Below are 14,187 nucleotides of genomic sequence, written 5' to 3' on the forward strand. Positions count from 1 at the left end.
CAAAGCAGCCAGCCCAGAGCATTATAATTCTTTCGTTAGAAATCTCTAATTATGCACCGCTTTTTGAAATTTCTTAGGACGGAGTTCTGAATTTACTTTGTACACAAATCTGCTTCTGTTTGTGTCCCATCTCTAAATTACAGAGATGGGAAAGCGGAATGGAAAGTGACTGTCTTGCTACCCCTTTTCCTTGGAAAACAAAAGTTCAAAAGGGGATACAAACATCCAACCATTTCCGTGGGTGATTATGAACTAATCTGTTCTCATCTGAAGAAAAGCTTATTGTCAATTAACATTTTGGATGTTATATGATGTCATTATTGATGACAACAGGTTGTGTATTAATCACTTTTTAAAAAAAACTTTCCTGTGTTATTACTTATGTTAATTTCACTACTAAATGATGTTACTGATGAGCAATTTTAGGATCTGCTCATCTCCTAAACATTTCAGGCAAAGAGTAGTAGGCAAAAAGTATCCCAATATCTGGGATACTTTCCTCCTGTCCAGATAACTCGAAAAGCCAACAATACACCCTTATCTAAAATTGGATTCTGTCCTTATAAATTTTAATTAATTTTCTGATTTTAAAAGCATCCTTCCAGAAAATTCAGTTCTAATCTGATCAAGTCTTTAATTCTAACACCCAGTTTATAGGAAATATAAGGAATAAAAGAACAGATTAGATAATATGAAAGTACAAATCAGTAAAATCCAGGAAGTGAAAAAACTGACAGGTCAAATGGTCTGGTTTCTTCAACAAATAAATTATGAATGCTAAAGATATTTAAGGGACACATCAACTAAATGTCTTGTGGGTATTTATTTGGATTATGGTTTGAATACACCAGTACATCAGATACAAAAAACAATCTCCTGGGGCATCTGGGTGGCTCATTTGGTTGGGTGTCCGACTCTTGATTTTGGCTCAGGTCATGATCTCATGGTTTGTGGGTTCGAGCCCCACACTGGGCTGTGTGCTGATGGTGCAGAGCGCGCTTGGGATTCTCTCTCTCCCTCGCTCTCTCTCAAAAGAAATAAATAAATGTAAAAAAAGAAAATAAAAACAATCTCCTCACCATCCCTCCCCAGCCCACCAGAGAAACCTACGCATTTTATGGAGATATTTAAATATTATGTGCATATTTTATAGTATTAATTTATTATGTAATCACTGCCATTTTACATATTGTAATATTATTGTTGTTATTAAAAAGACACCTTATACTTTAGGGGTAGATGCCAAAATTAAAAAAAGACATATTATCTGGTTGATACCAGGCTCCAGATGGGGCTAAATTTGCATACGTACATGCTTAAGATAAATTAGGCCCTTAACTTGCTGAATTCTGCCCAGTGGCATCTCTTGGAAATGCAGTAAACATGAAATGGAGAAAAGCTGGTTAATTATGTCAAAATGATTGCTAAAACTTGTCAAATGGAATTTGGTAAACAGATTCCACTGGTTCCTTGCCTAGCCAAAGTTTCTCATATAGTCATAGTAAAAAGAGAAGATAATTCTTCCTTTAAAAAAGCAGCAGTAAACCCAACATTTATTACCCTCATTCTACTCCTAAAACATAAGAAATACACCAATGGTTTAGAGCTATTCCTCTGATAGTGCACTTGTATAAATTCTACGTTGAGCTTTGAAACTTTGAAGAAGTGTTACTACTTTTGATAATACCCATGAAAAGCAAAATGGTTATTTTGGGTATACAACAAAACACAAACATGATCATCAAACTGAAAACACTGGAGTTGGCATCCAAACAACAGGTGTTTTTTTTATAGATAATCCACTGATGTTCCTTTAATTTAACCATAAGTGTATTCTGAAAAGTGTTAAGTAAAGCTTTTAGAAAGTCAGTCACATTTTAAGGATGTCAGGGGATCTCAGTACAGATTTCCTCTGCTATCTGAAAGCAGAGTGTTCCTATGAAAGCTCTTTGAAGCCAAAATGGTGTCAAGTGATGAGCATTTCTACTTTCTTAAAGTTTGCTTTACGCCATTTCAATTTTATGAATGACCTACATTAGTCCCTGTTCTCACTGAAAGAAATTGGAAGAGGATTTTTGCCTTTAAAAAAAAAAAGCCATTACCATACTATCGTAGGTCTGTCATAAATGTGGAGTGGCATAGCGTGAAATTCTGGAAAGTGGAGGATACCTGTATTTATGTGAGCTCACGAATCCTTTGGTATAATCCGCAAGTTACTCATTTGGTGGGCACTTTTTGGGTCCTGGAATTATTTATATAAATGATATACATTACTTTTATCAGAAAGTCACAAGTTGCCTTGGTAGATGTGTTTAAGGCTGTCAGTAGTAAGGATGCTGATTCTCATTATGTAAGTGCCTTACAGTGCACTTGGCTTTCTTTAACTTAAAGTTTACATTCCACATCTCGAAGACGGAGTCTTTTTAAAAATCTGATACCCCAAAAACACAAAACTATATGGCAGTAACTTGATAAACTATGTTCAGTAATAGCAAATACCAAGGCTTCTGAACACGTTGTTTGCATTTCTGCTTCGTAGTGCTGCACTTAAGTGTTGAACACTCTTATCCTCAAAATAAATACTGGCATCTATGTGAAGAAAAAAAGTAGCCATGAAATGGATCCCAGCAGGCCTGGGAGTGCCGGCCTAGGCCAAGGTTCATAGTTAGGGATTGGTTCTGGAAAGGTGCTGTTTAAAATAACTGTGGTCTTAAATAGCTCAAGTCTAGGAGACAGGGTTCAGTACTCAGTGCCAGGTACCAGGGTTAGAATCTGTGGGCCAGTGAGTAAGAACAGAGACCCAAGAGACTTAACACTAACTCCCTCTCTGCTGACCTGAACAGGTGACAGGGATTCACCATGTTATTAGGTGAGGTGTATACTTCTCCCCGGTTTCGTTCTGTCCCGCTATGTTTCCTTTTCCCTTCCGTCACTAACTATTTAAAAGTCTGCCGCTCTCCAGATTAGCGATTCTGGATGTTAATCAGGAGGAAATGGAATGTTCGTAGGCATGGAGATTTGTCTGTTCCCAAACATTTCATAGAGGTCCCACAACATTTTTCCCTGAGCTAATTACCAGTCAGGATAGCTCCTCCAATTCCTTAGCTTCATGTTTGGGTTCTAGGTTCTCAAGAATGGCTTGGAGAGATGGCATATAGCCACGGTAATGTTAATTAGAATGAGCTATTATCCTATGTGGACAAAGAGAACTTTTGTATCTTCTACCCTCTATGTTTCGAAGGTGACAATTTGGCCCTGCTATTTTATGTTATGTTATGTTATGTTATGTTATGTTATGTTATGTTATGTTATTCTGTTTCTGTTTTTGTTTTTGTTTTGTTTGGGTTTGTTTGGGTTTGGGTTTGGTTTGGTGTTGTCTCATTCACTCTGTAAACAGCTTAAGGATAATGATCACTTGAGAGTTAGTATGTGTTTAGGTATTCATGTAAAATGTGCTTAACGGATACGTAGGACGAATTGAGTTTTGCTCAGCCTGGCTATTATTGTGGAATACAGCGCTGAGCAGTAAACCTTAGTAACTGGTTGCAAGTGTTGAGTCACGTGAAGAATATGACCCAGCTTCTCTTCAGTCATGTCTTACCTCTTCACCCCTCACCACACTTCAGTGGTGGTGGCCATCCTGGCCTTTCTTCTGCTTCTCGAATGGCCAAACTCCCTTCTATCTTGAGGCCTCTGCTCATGTTGTTTCTCTGGGGACATGTTGCCCTGCCAGACTCATCCCAGGTGTCCCCAAAAACCAGAATTGGGAAAGTTTAAAAAAGAAAACCAAGAGGAAGAAGTTCAGACTCCCTTTCACAGGTTCTGTGTCGCCTACATGAGTTGACCTCAGTAAAAGCAGTTGGCTTATAGTCTCTTCTCTTCAGCTTGGGTATTACTAGTGCTTGCTAGAGCTGCTCAGCTGAAGATTTTATGGAGAATATTATGTTTCTGAGAAATGAATTTGACTAGGAAAATCCTTATGTGATTTTCAAAAGAGGCTTTATAGAATCTTACAAATGAGAATAGAAGCTGGAGGAAGAGCTGTCAGCAGTTAAAAGGTGTGAGTTTGGATTTTATACTAAGATGTGAATTACTACCAGAGAGATGGTTTCAGTGAACTGAGGTACAGTAAGAAAATAGTCAGACAAGTCAAAGATAAGACAATAGGAAGACTTCTTAATTCTTCACTTATGAGACTCTGGCATATGTTTAGCAGGTAAACAACAAATTGAAAGCAATCTCATATTCCTGATAGAAATGAGCTTTCAGACATTTTCTCCAGCAAACCCCAAACGGTGTCCTCTGAGGGTGTGCTTTGAGCCATCTGTTCCATCGTCGGATTGCAGTCTTTGGTGCTTTTGATTATTTGACATTAACCTTGATGGAGAACTCTTCATTGCAAGAAGAAAACTTGGGCATATTAAGGTAGAAAATAACCATGTTTGAGAGACATAAGTAATAATAAGGGTAGATTGATTTTCAAAAAAGTACTCAGTATAGAGACAGGAAAATGAAACAGTAAGGAGCCATGGATGATCGGCCACGGAATTCAGGCAAGGTTTGACTCTGGTAGGAGACCACATTGCTGAGTTTCAAAGTGAGCTTTGGAGAGTACTGTACTACTAGTGGGATTGTGCTTTTTTCTGTGTTACTGCACTGAAGTGTGTGTGTGTGTGTGTGTGTGTGTGTGTGTGTGTGTACCTAAGCATCATTCTACAGGTGTCAGGCTATTTTCCAGGTAATGACAGTTTGGCGTTGGCCTCGTTCTTCTTTCTCATCTCTCCGGAAGTGAATTGTGTGTCACTATAAGATTACTGATGGCATGGGGCGCCTGGGTGGCGCAGTCGGTTAAGCGTCCGACTTCAGCCAGGTCACGATCTCGCGGTCCGGGAGTTCGAGCCCCGCGTCGGGCTCTGGGCTGGTGGCTCGGAGCCTGGAGCCTGTTTCCGATTCTGTGTCTCCCTCTCTCTCTGCCCCTCCCCCGTTCATGCTCTGTCTCTCTCTGTCCCAAAAATAAATAAAAGTGTTGAAGATTACTGATGGCATTAGAGGGCAGTCTACTTGAGGTATTAATCATGGAAACTTTGATTATTTGTATGATGGTTTTTGCTAACTTTTGGGTGTCAGAAAGGCTATAAATAAAGTACAAATAAGTGGACTTAATCTTTTTTCCCCTTAAGTTTATTTATTTTGACAAAGCATAGGAGGGGCAGAAAAAGGGAAAGAGAGAGAACCCCAACCAGGCTCTACACTGTTAGCACTGAGCCTGACGTGGGGCCTGAACTCGTGAACTGTGAGATCATGGCTTGAGCCGAAAGCAAGAGTTGGATGCTTGACCGACTGAACCACTCAGGCATCCCTGGGCTGAATATGTTAAGTAAATCAACACCATAAGCGTATTATTATGTGTATATAGGCATCAAACAAGAAAGGGACAGCGCAAACCCTTCTAAAGGTTTAGGGAAGGAATTTAACCCTTCTTTTGTGTGTGTGTGTGTGTGTGTGTGTGTGTGTGTGTGTGTGTGTTGTGTAGCCCCTTCCTGACTTGTTCAACTCCAGATCTGAGACCCAGGAGAGCAGGGAGCGTGTCTTATATATTTATATTATTAACACCCAATAGTGTTTGGCACATAGTTGTGCTGAAAATTGTATGAAAGAATGAAAGAGTTCCTAAGTAAGTGAATTGTTACTCTTGAAGTTGAAGAAGTTACTAAATAAATGAATTGTTACTCCTAAAGTTGTTAACTTCACATATGCCCATTTCCCCTGAGAAAGGTAGTAAACTATTTCGGTAAAATTCTTACATTATGCCGGAAACTAGAAATTTATCCTACACTTACCTCAGACCAGAATTGGAGAAAAAAGCTGAAAGGCATGTATTCTCTAAAGTTAATTTTAACTACAGTTTGAGAAGTTTGGATGTTACAAGCATTTCACTGAAATAGAGACAACTCACACTTCAGTGAGCACAATCACTACCCTAGAAATTGACCCTTACTAACTACCCCTTGAGTAGGACCTTCTGATAATTTGTCAGAGAGGGTACAATTGACCCTTGACCATCACAGGGTTTGGGTGCCAACCCCCCGTGCAGCTAAAGGTCCATGTATAACATTTGACTCCCCTCCCCAATTTAACTACTACTGGCTACTGTTGACTGGAAGCCTTACTGATTATGTAAACCGCTGATTAATACATATTCTATGTTATATATATTATATATCATATATACTTACAGTACAGTAAGCTAGAGAAAAGAACATGTCAAGAAAGTCATGAGAAAATATTTACAGTATTGTATTTATTGAAAAAAATCATATAAATGAACATGTGCAGTTCAAAACTGTGTTATTCAAAGTCAACTGTGCTTGCTTCCCCATCCCATATTCATTCTCTTTCTCTTCAAACCCCTGATTCTCATCTGGGCCAACAGCCACCTGGGAAGAAATCAATTATCCCACATTCCTTGTAGCTTAATAAAACAATATGCTACTGCCAAAAGAGAAATAAGTGGAAATGTTCTGTGGTGGTTTCTGGGAAAACATAACTGACAGATGGTGCATGCCTTTTGCCCGTTTTTCTTCAAGTCTTCTTGGATCTTGCTGTCTGGAATTTTAATGGGATAGCGGAGACCTGGTAATCATCTTAAATCATGGTGAGAAGAGTCTTCATAGGAATGGCAGAGCAATGAACTGGAAGGAACCTGGGACACCATGCCAGCATTTGACTGCCTAAGTGTTAACTTCATTTGGTTGATAGAGATGTAACTTCTTACCTTGTTTAAGCCATAAATTCGAAGGTCTTCATTACACATAGCCAGACCTAATCCTAAGGGACGCACTATTTTACTACAGGTCATTGTAACATCTTAAGATTCCATTGTTTGGCTGAGGATTGGTCCTTCTTTTCTCTTATTTATTCTGCCTTGTCTAATCATTTGCTTCCGTCTTGGGAATTCTGTGCCAGGGTTTGATGTTGGCCTTGTTTCAGAAAATAATTGATCTTGAGGCGCCTAGGTGGCTCAGTCAGTTGAGCATCCAACTCTTGATTTCAGCTCAGGTCATGATCTCATGGTTCGTGGATTCTAGACCTGCATCAGGCTCTGTGCTGACAGTGTGGAGCCTGCTCGGAATTCTCTCCCTCTCTCTCTGCCTGTCCCCCTTCCCACACTCTCTAAACAAACAAACAAACTTAAAAAAAAAAAAAAGAATTGATCTGAGAGATTTTACGAGATTGTCTACAATGGTACAGGGTTAATACAGAATATTCACCAACTATTTTGTGGAAGACAGCTAGATTCTAAATTCCAGAATGTCAGCATCATCCTTCTCTCATAAAGCCTAGAACCCTCTTAGTGTACTTGAGTGTATTTGGCTTTTCCTTCAACGTAATCCATGCAGATGGGAAAGCCACATTTTAGGGGCATTGGAAAGATAGGCACATCTTACTATGTAGTGCTCAATGTGGATATTTGATGCTCAGGGGCTTTTGGGGCCCCACATCTGGTGAGAAGCCTAATTATAGGTCACGGTTGAGCAGGAGGAGAGATTTTTCTTACCTCTCCTGTTATTTTGGCTCAGCCTAACTTTTTTATTAATCACTGTAGTGGCTTGTATAATATTTCTCACAGAGAGTTAGCTGTTGCTTTGTTTTGGGTAAATATCAAAGTGTTTGACATCTACATCTAGAAAAGCTCATCCATGGAAGCTAGACATTGGGTGGCAAAGATTTTTTTATGTCCTTTAAGCTAAACTGTGGGTCATCTCTGGTGTGATCTGTGTCAGCCTGTGGATTTAGGATCCACCTTGACTTCCCAAATATCTCATAGATGAGAATAGAGAAATTTGGAGAGAGAAAAAGGGTATATTTCATTTTCCTATAGCAGCCATCGTGATGACTATTTGGACTTACTCTCTTTCTATGAAGATTGTGAACTTGTCAGCCTATGGAGTTCATTTGTGAGTTCCCAGAGACCTATGTCCTGGTCAAGGGCATATTCTCAGGGCTGTATGGCAAATGTGATCACGATAAGAGCCAGGAAAATGGGGCTGAAAGGGTAAGCTTATAATCCAAAGCTGTGTTATCTATGACTAGATGGTAAGCTTTTTGAAAGCATATTAAAATGGTACTGTGGAATTCTAACAAGTGTAGTGTCCGCTTTGTTACTGATTCTAACACTTGTGTTAGACCAATTTGGGAAGGAAGGCAGAGTGAGAATCCTGGGTATTGTAAATACAGTGACGGACTTGCTCATCACCTTTATTTCTCCAATGCTATCATTAGCAGAATACTACCATTACCAGAGTTCTGTGAAACTCTTTTATTTTTAAAAGTCGTATTGTGGTTATTTAAAGGAACCCCTGAAGTAATCCCTTTCCTAAAGTGAAGAATTATTTACTTTTGAGTTTGAATTTTCATATCTTCCAACATGTCAGCTTGTCTAATGTTAGTATATCAAATGTCATAAATATTTGTTACCTGTTTTTGTTCTAGGAAACTCAGACAGCCAAGAAGCCTAGTGGAAATAATTTTATTAATTATAGGTGTAATAACAAATGGTAGGACTCAAGAGGTGTTGGTGTTCAGCCATTAACTGACCATCTGGCTTTGGTTAGACCACTGAGCCTGTCTAGACCTAAGGTTTCTCTATTCTTCTACAAAGGGAGGGTTATAATGAATGACACCTATGGTTCCGTGGTCCCAGCCTATGAGATCTATGCATATTTTGTCTTAAATGTGTTCTGAGAAGGTCTTCGCCCTCAAGAAATTTTAGCTTTTTTTTTTTTTTTTTTTTTTTTTTAGATTTCCTTCTTTGTGGCTAGTGGCTAGGTTCCAAAAGTAACATGTGCTTGTTGTTTACAAAGGAAAATTCAACTGGAAAATGTATTATGCAGAAAGGAAAGTCTCCTTCAATCCCATCCTCTGAGAGAGAATCATTCTTAAAATAGGTATATAATTATCTTGGCTTATTTCTATGCATATATTAGTATTTTTGTGATATATACACATGTGTATATAGCATGTGTGCATATGCATATTGCATGCATATATATCTTATTTATGCTGTACTAAAACTTGATTTTTTCAGGTAGCAGTTGAAATAATATCTTTGCACGTCAGTACATATAGTTACCTTCTTTTTTTTTTATTTTTATTTTTTCAACGTTTATTTATTTTTGGGACAGAGAGAGACAGAGCATGAACGGGGGAGGGGCAGAGAGAGAGGGAGACACAGAATCGGAAACAGGCTCCAGGCTCTGAGCCATCAGCCCAGAGCCTGACGCGGGGCTCGAACTCACGGACAGCGAGATCATGACCTGGCTGAAGTCGGACGCTCAACCGACTGTGCCACCCAGGCGCCCCTACCTTCTTTTTTTAATTGAGGTGTGATTGACATGTAATACTATGTTAGCTTTAAGTTGTATACCATAATGATCCAACATTTGCATGTATTGTAAAATGATACCCACAAATCTACTTAACATCTGTTACATAGTTACAATTTTCTTTTCTTGTGATGAGAACTTATAAGATCTACTCTCAGTAACTTTCAATTATGCAATACAGTAGGACTAACCATAGTCATCATGCTGTACGTTACATAAGCTACCTTATTTTTCAAATGCCTCGTACAGTGTCACTAACTGAATATTGGAGGCACACCAAAATCATATTTTGGCCAAATGGTCAAGTGGTACGTCATATTTAGATGAAACTAAAGCTAAATATCACTGTCATAGAATGGATGTCTGGAATACAAAAAAAAAAATCTGAAAACTTAACAGAACTTGAAATTTTTTAATAAAAGTTTATAGTAGTCAGATTTAATTTTGACAATATATATTCTCCTTTTTCCCCAATACCTGGTGTTGGACTATTCCTGCGGTCACTATAATATACTACACAGAGTATAGTACCGCTGATATTAATGTTGCCCCTCGGCAACTAACCTTGTCCTCTCCAATAATAACTAGGCAATAGACTAGGTAAAGACTTACAACCTCATTAACCACTGGCCTTGGAGATTTGTGTGACAATCATGAGTTTAATGGAAGGAAACTCAGAAATTGAAGCATTGTGCACTGCCGGAAACATACTCTCTCGATGTTTTTAGGAGCATACTTAAGATTGCTGCCAACACATATATCCAACTTTTTAATATTTTTGTTGCCTCATACAATTAGTTATTTGAAAAAAATCTGTCATTAACTTTGGCTCTAAAATTGTGGCAGTAAATTAATGTGGTTGACTTTCAAGATGTAACAGAATTGTTTCAATATCACGTGTATCTGTATCTTGGCTTTCCTTGCATACACACCAGCTTCCCCATGATTTCTGCGATAGAATGATACGAGACTTCTTATATGTTAGAAAAATGTGAATTCTCAAAGTATATCAGTTTCGTTTAAATATGCCCCCTGCCTTATTTAGCAAATTCTAGTGAATAAATCATGTTCTTAATAAGCTATCATTGGATTTAGCAGGCCTGTGATTTTGGCATTCTTATCAAAGTAGAATATTAGGGGGTTTTTGTTGCTCAAGCAGCCTGTGTAACAGGTACTGGCTCTTCCTCCATCTTTGGCTGAAGAAGAAGAAGAAGAAGAAGAAGAAGAAGAAGAAGAAGAAGGGAAGGGGAGGAGGAGGAAGAGGAAGAGGAAGAAGAGGAAGAAGAAGAAGAGGAAGAAGAGGAAGAAGAGGAAGAGGAAGAAGAGAAGGAAGAAGAAGAGAAGGAAGAAGAAGAAGAAGGAAGAAGAAGAAGGAAGAAGAAGAAGAAGAAGGGGAAGGGGAGGAGGAGGAAGAGGAAGAGGAGGAAGAAGAAGAAGAGGAAGAAGAGGAAGAAGAGAAGGAAGAAGAAGAAGAAGAAGAAGAAGAAGAAGAAGAAGAAGAAGAAAGAAAGTACAGCACTCCTTTTATGCTTTCTAGTTCTGTCCATTACACTGTGCCTTAATTACCATCTGAACATACAGTGTGACCAAAACTTTGAACGCTTGCAGCTCTTAAGACACCCATGTTTGTTCATTGTCAACCACAGTTAGCTGTCACTGTTCATTGGTTTCTACTCTATACTTCTCCATCTGGACTCACCATGTGAGTGTGAGAGACCAGGAACTCTTCCAACAAGAGAGTAAAGCAGGAGCAGGATTGAATAGATTGTTAAGGAACTGTGCTGTTTGTTTGAGAGAGTGTGAGCAGGGGAGGGGCTGAGGGGCCAGGGTTGGGGGGGAGGTAGGTAGAGGAGGGAGGGAGGGAGAGAGAGAGAGAGAGAGAGAGAGAGAAAGAGAGAGAGAGAGAGAATATCAATCTGAAGTAGGCTGCATACCTAGCGAAGAGCTGGACATGGGGCTTGGTCCCACAAATCGTGAGATCGTGGCCTGAGCCGAAACGTAGAGTCAGATGCTCAACTGCTGTTTTATTTAAAGTAGGCCTACATGTCCAAATGTCTGATGCACAGGGTAGAGGAGTAGCACATTTGGTACTATCACTATTGTTTTTGTGCATGTTGCAGTATAATTGAGGAAGAAGAATTTAGGTAACACCTTTTCCAGAAGCACTCTTGAAATGCTAAGATTCATGATTTCCACAATTCTGGATACTCTTTCACCTTCAGTGACAGGATCAGAGGGGTTGGCATTCTTTCGTAGGCATTTGAACAAGCTTATTTTTCAATGTTGGCCTCTCTGTGATTTATTATAATTTTAATTTTTTTTTCAACATTTATTTATTTTTGGGACAGAGACAGAGCATGAATGGGGGAGGGGCAGAGAGAGAGGGAGACACAGAATCGGAAACAGGCTCCAGGCTCTGAGCCATCAGCCCAGAGCCCGACGCGGGGCTCGAACTCACGGACCGCGAGATCGTGACCTGGCTGAAGTCGGACGCTTAACCGACTGCGCCACCCAGGCGCCCCTATAATTTTAAAAATGTGGTTTTGAAGTTTGATTACTGTAAGCAAATTGTGTTTTCAGCATCTCATTTTCCTCAAGCATTTTCTTCTTTGTATTTTTTATGTGTACATTTTATATGAATCATGATGATTTGGTGGATGTCATTGTGATTTTGTAGATTTTCCTATTCTTAAAATGTTTATATTGCTCAATTATAAAATCCATGTCTGATAAGTCAAATATCTTAACCTCTGTGGATCTTTTTAGGGTTTTATCCCCCCCTCCCCCCGTCACCTTAGTTTTTTGTTACCTTGGTCTCCTCTCCTGATATGCTTGATGGTTTTTAACGAACTCTGGACACTGGTTATGAAAAATAGTAGAGATAATTTTAGGCTATTGATAATGTCATTTTCCTCCAAAAAGGATTTACTTTTGCTTCTTATGGGCAGAATCAGAGACTGAGATGATTTATAGCTTTGCCTTAGACTGTGGGAGGTCTGGCTTATTCCTACTTCATCCCCACCATTACTCCTCCTCCTTCTCCTTCTCCTCCTTCTCCTTCTCCTCCCCCTCCCTCTCCCCCTCCCCCTCCTCCTTCTCCTCCTTCTCCTCCTTCTCCTACTCCTCCTTCTCCTTCTCCTCCTCTTTCTCCTCCTCCTTCTCTTCCTCCCCCTCCTCCTCCCCCTCCTCCTTCTTCCTTTTAATGTTTATTTATTTATTTTTGAGAGAAAGCATGCAAATGGTGGAGGGGAGAGAATCCCAAGCAGGCTCCATGCACAGAGCCTGATGGGGTTCAATCTCACAACTGTGACCTGAGTCAAAATAAAAAGCTGGACACTCAACCAACTGAGCCACCCAGGTGCCCCCCAACTCCCACTTCTAAGATGTACTCATCAGGGCTCCCATGTGAATGTCTTGGGTTTTCCAAGATTCTTCCTCATCCTTGGACCCTGAATTCCAATTTTTGTCTGCCCTGTACCTTAAAACTAGCAAAAGCTCTCTGCATTCTCTGGTTGTTACTTTATGCTCAGTTCTTCAGTTTCTCAGGACCACCTGTGGGAATGAATAAATGCCTCAAAGGGAAAAGCAGTTCTAAATGTCAGGCTGACCTCCTTAGCTTCTCTTCTTTCTGAGACCTTTGTCACTTGTGTGCTAAGTGGCTCTTTTTGGCCTAGTGTTCCTAAGCTGTTCTCAGTAAGGGGATTGGTTTACATCAAGCTATTTAGCCATTGTTGGAATCTTACCTGTATTTGAAAGTGAATATTCAAATATTAGACAGTGTAGCATGCCTTGTTTGTATTACTGTTACCTTGCGCTGGTTATATATTATTCTATGCAGACATAGCATCATTTATAATGATTATAGCATTATTTATAATAGCATTATTATATAGCATTATTATATATTATATAGCATTATTTATAATATAGAAGTTCAGGAATGCCAAAAATAACACTGAATATGGCATTCAGATATTTGGTCAAGTTTTAAAAATCTACCAGATAGATTTTTAATTTATTCATATATGTGTATATATATAATTATATATATATAATATATATATTTATATATATTAGCAAATGGTATTTCTTATTTTCACTCCTTTTCCTCTTTTTCTACTAGGTGGTTTATTCTGGTTGATTTGCAGAAGCTCTTTGTATATAAGAGATATTAACCCTTTGCTTATGTGTGCTATAAATGTTTATCATTAGCAAATACTGCTACATTTCAGATTTATTGAGGTTTTTGGTGGCCTTTTTATAGCTCTTTTTAAAAACTAATGTCGCACAGATATTTATAGAGTACACAGATACAATTATATATGTGCACATACTCATATCTATATATACATAAAAAACCTTATTATATCATTCAGATCCTTTATTGTCATAATTTTTGAGGGATCAAATTGATTTGCCGATGACTAAGAGTATTAACTTTACCCCTTCTAATAGTGGTGTTCTTGGTCCTTTTTGCTTTTAATTTGCTCTTGCCAAATGTTCATATTTCTGACCCATGTGTTTTGGAAATGATGGGGGTAGTATAGGGTCTAATTTTATCTTTGTCTCTTTAATTTTGAATTCTTCACTTCCCTTTTCCTCTTTTAATTTAGAAGAATGGATTCTATGGTTAAGTCACCTGAGAGGTATCACAAAAGAGTATAAATATGATATGAATGGGTAGAAGTGTGTGGGTCTTCTAGACAAGGGGGGAGGATTGAAAAAGAAAGAGCCTAGGATAGAATATGAAGTATGTTTGGAACGTGAAAAGAAGTCAACTCGAGCAGAAAGTCTGAAGAAA

At 38.8% G+C, this 14,187-nt stretch overlaps 1 protein-coding gene across 1 annotated transcript in view; it reads left to right on the forward strand.

The window, feature by feature from the left end:
- The window catches only part of AVEN (apoptosis and caspase activation inhibitor), a 169,243-nt gene that overhangs the window by 147,693 nt on the left and 7,363 nt on the right, over window positions 1-14,187 (forward strand). The window lies entirely within an intron of this gene.

Source organism: Herpailurus yagouaroundi, unplaced genomic scaffold, assembly GCF_014898765.1.
Source record: "Herpailurus yagouaroundi ecotype Mexico unplaced genomic scaffold, PumYag 184, whole genome shotgun sequence".
Classification (NCBI taxonomy): domain Eukaryota; kingdom Metazoa; phylum Chordata; class Mammalia; order Carnivora; family Felidae; genus Herpailurus; species Herpailurus yagouaroundi.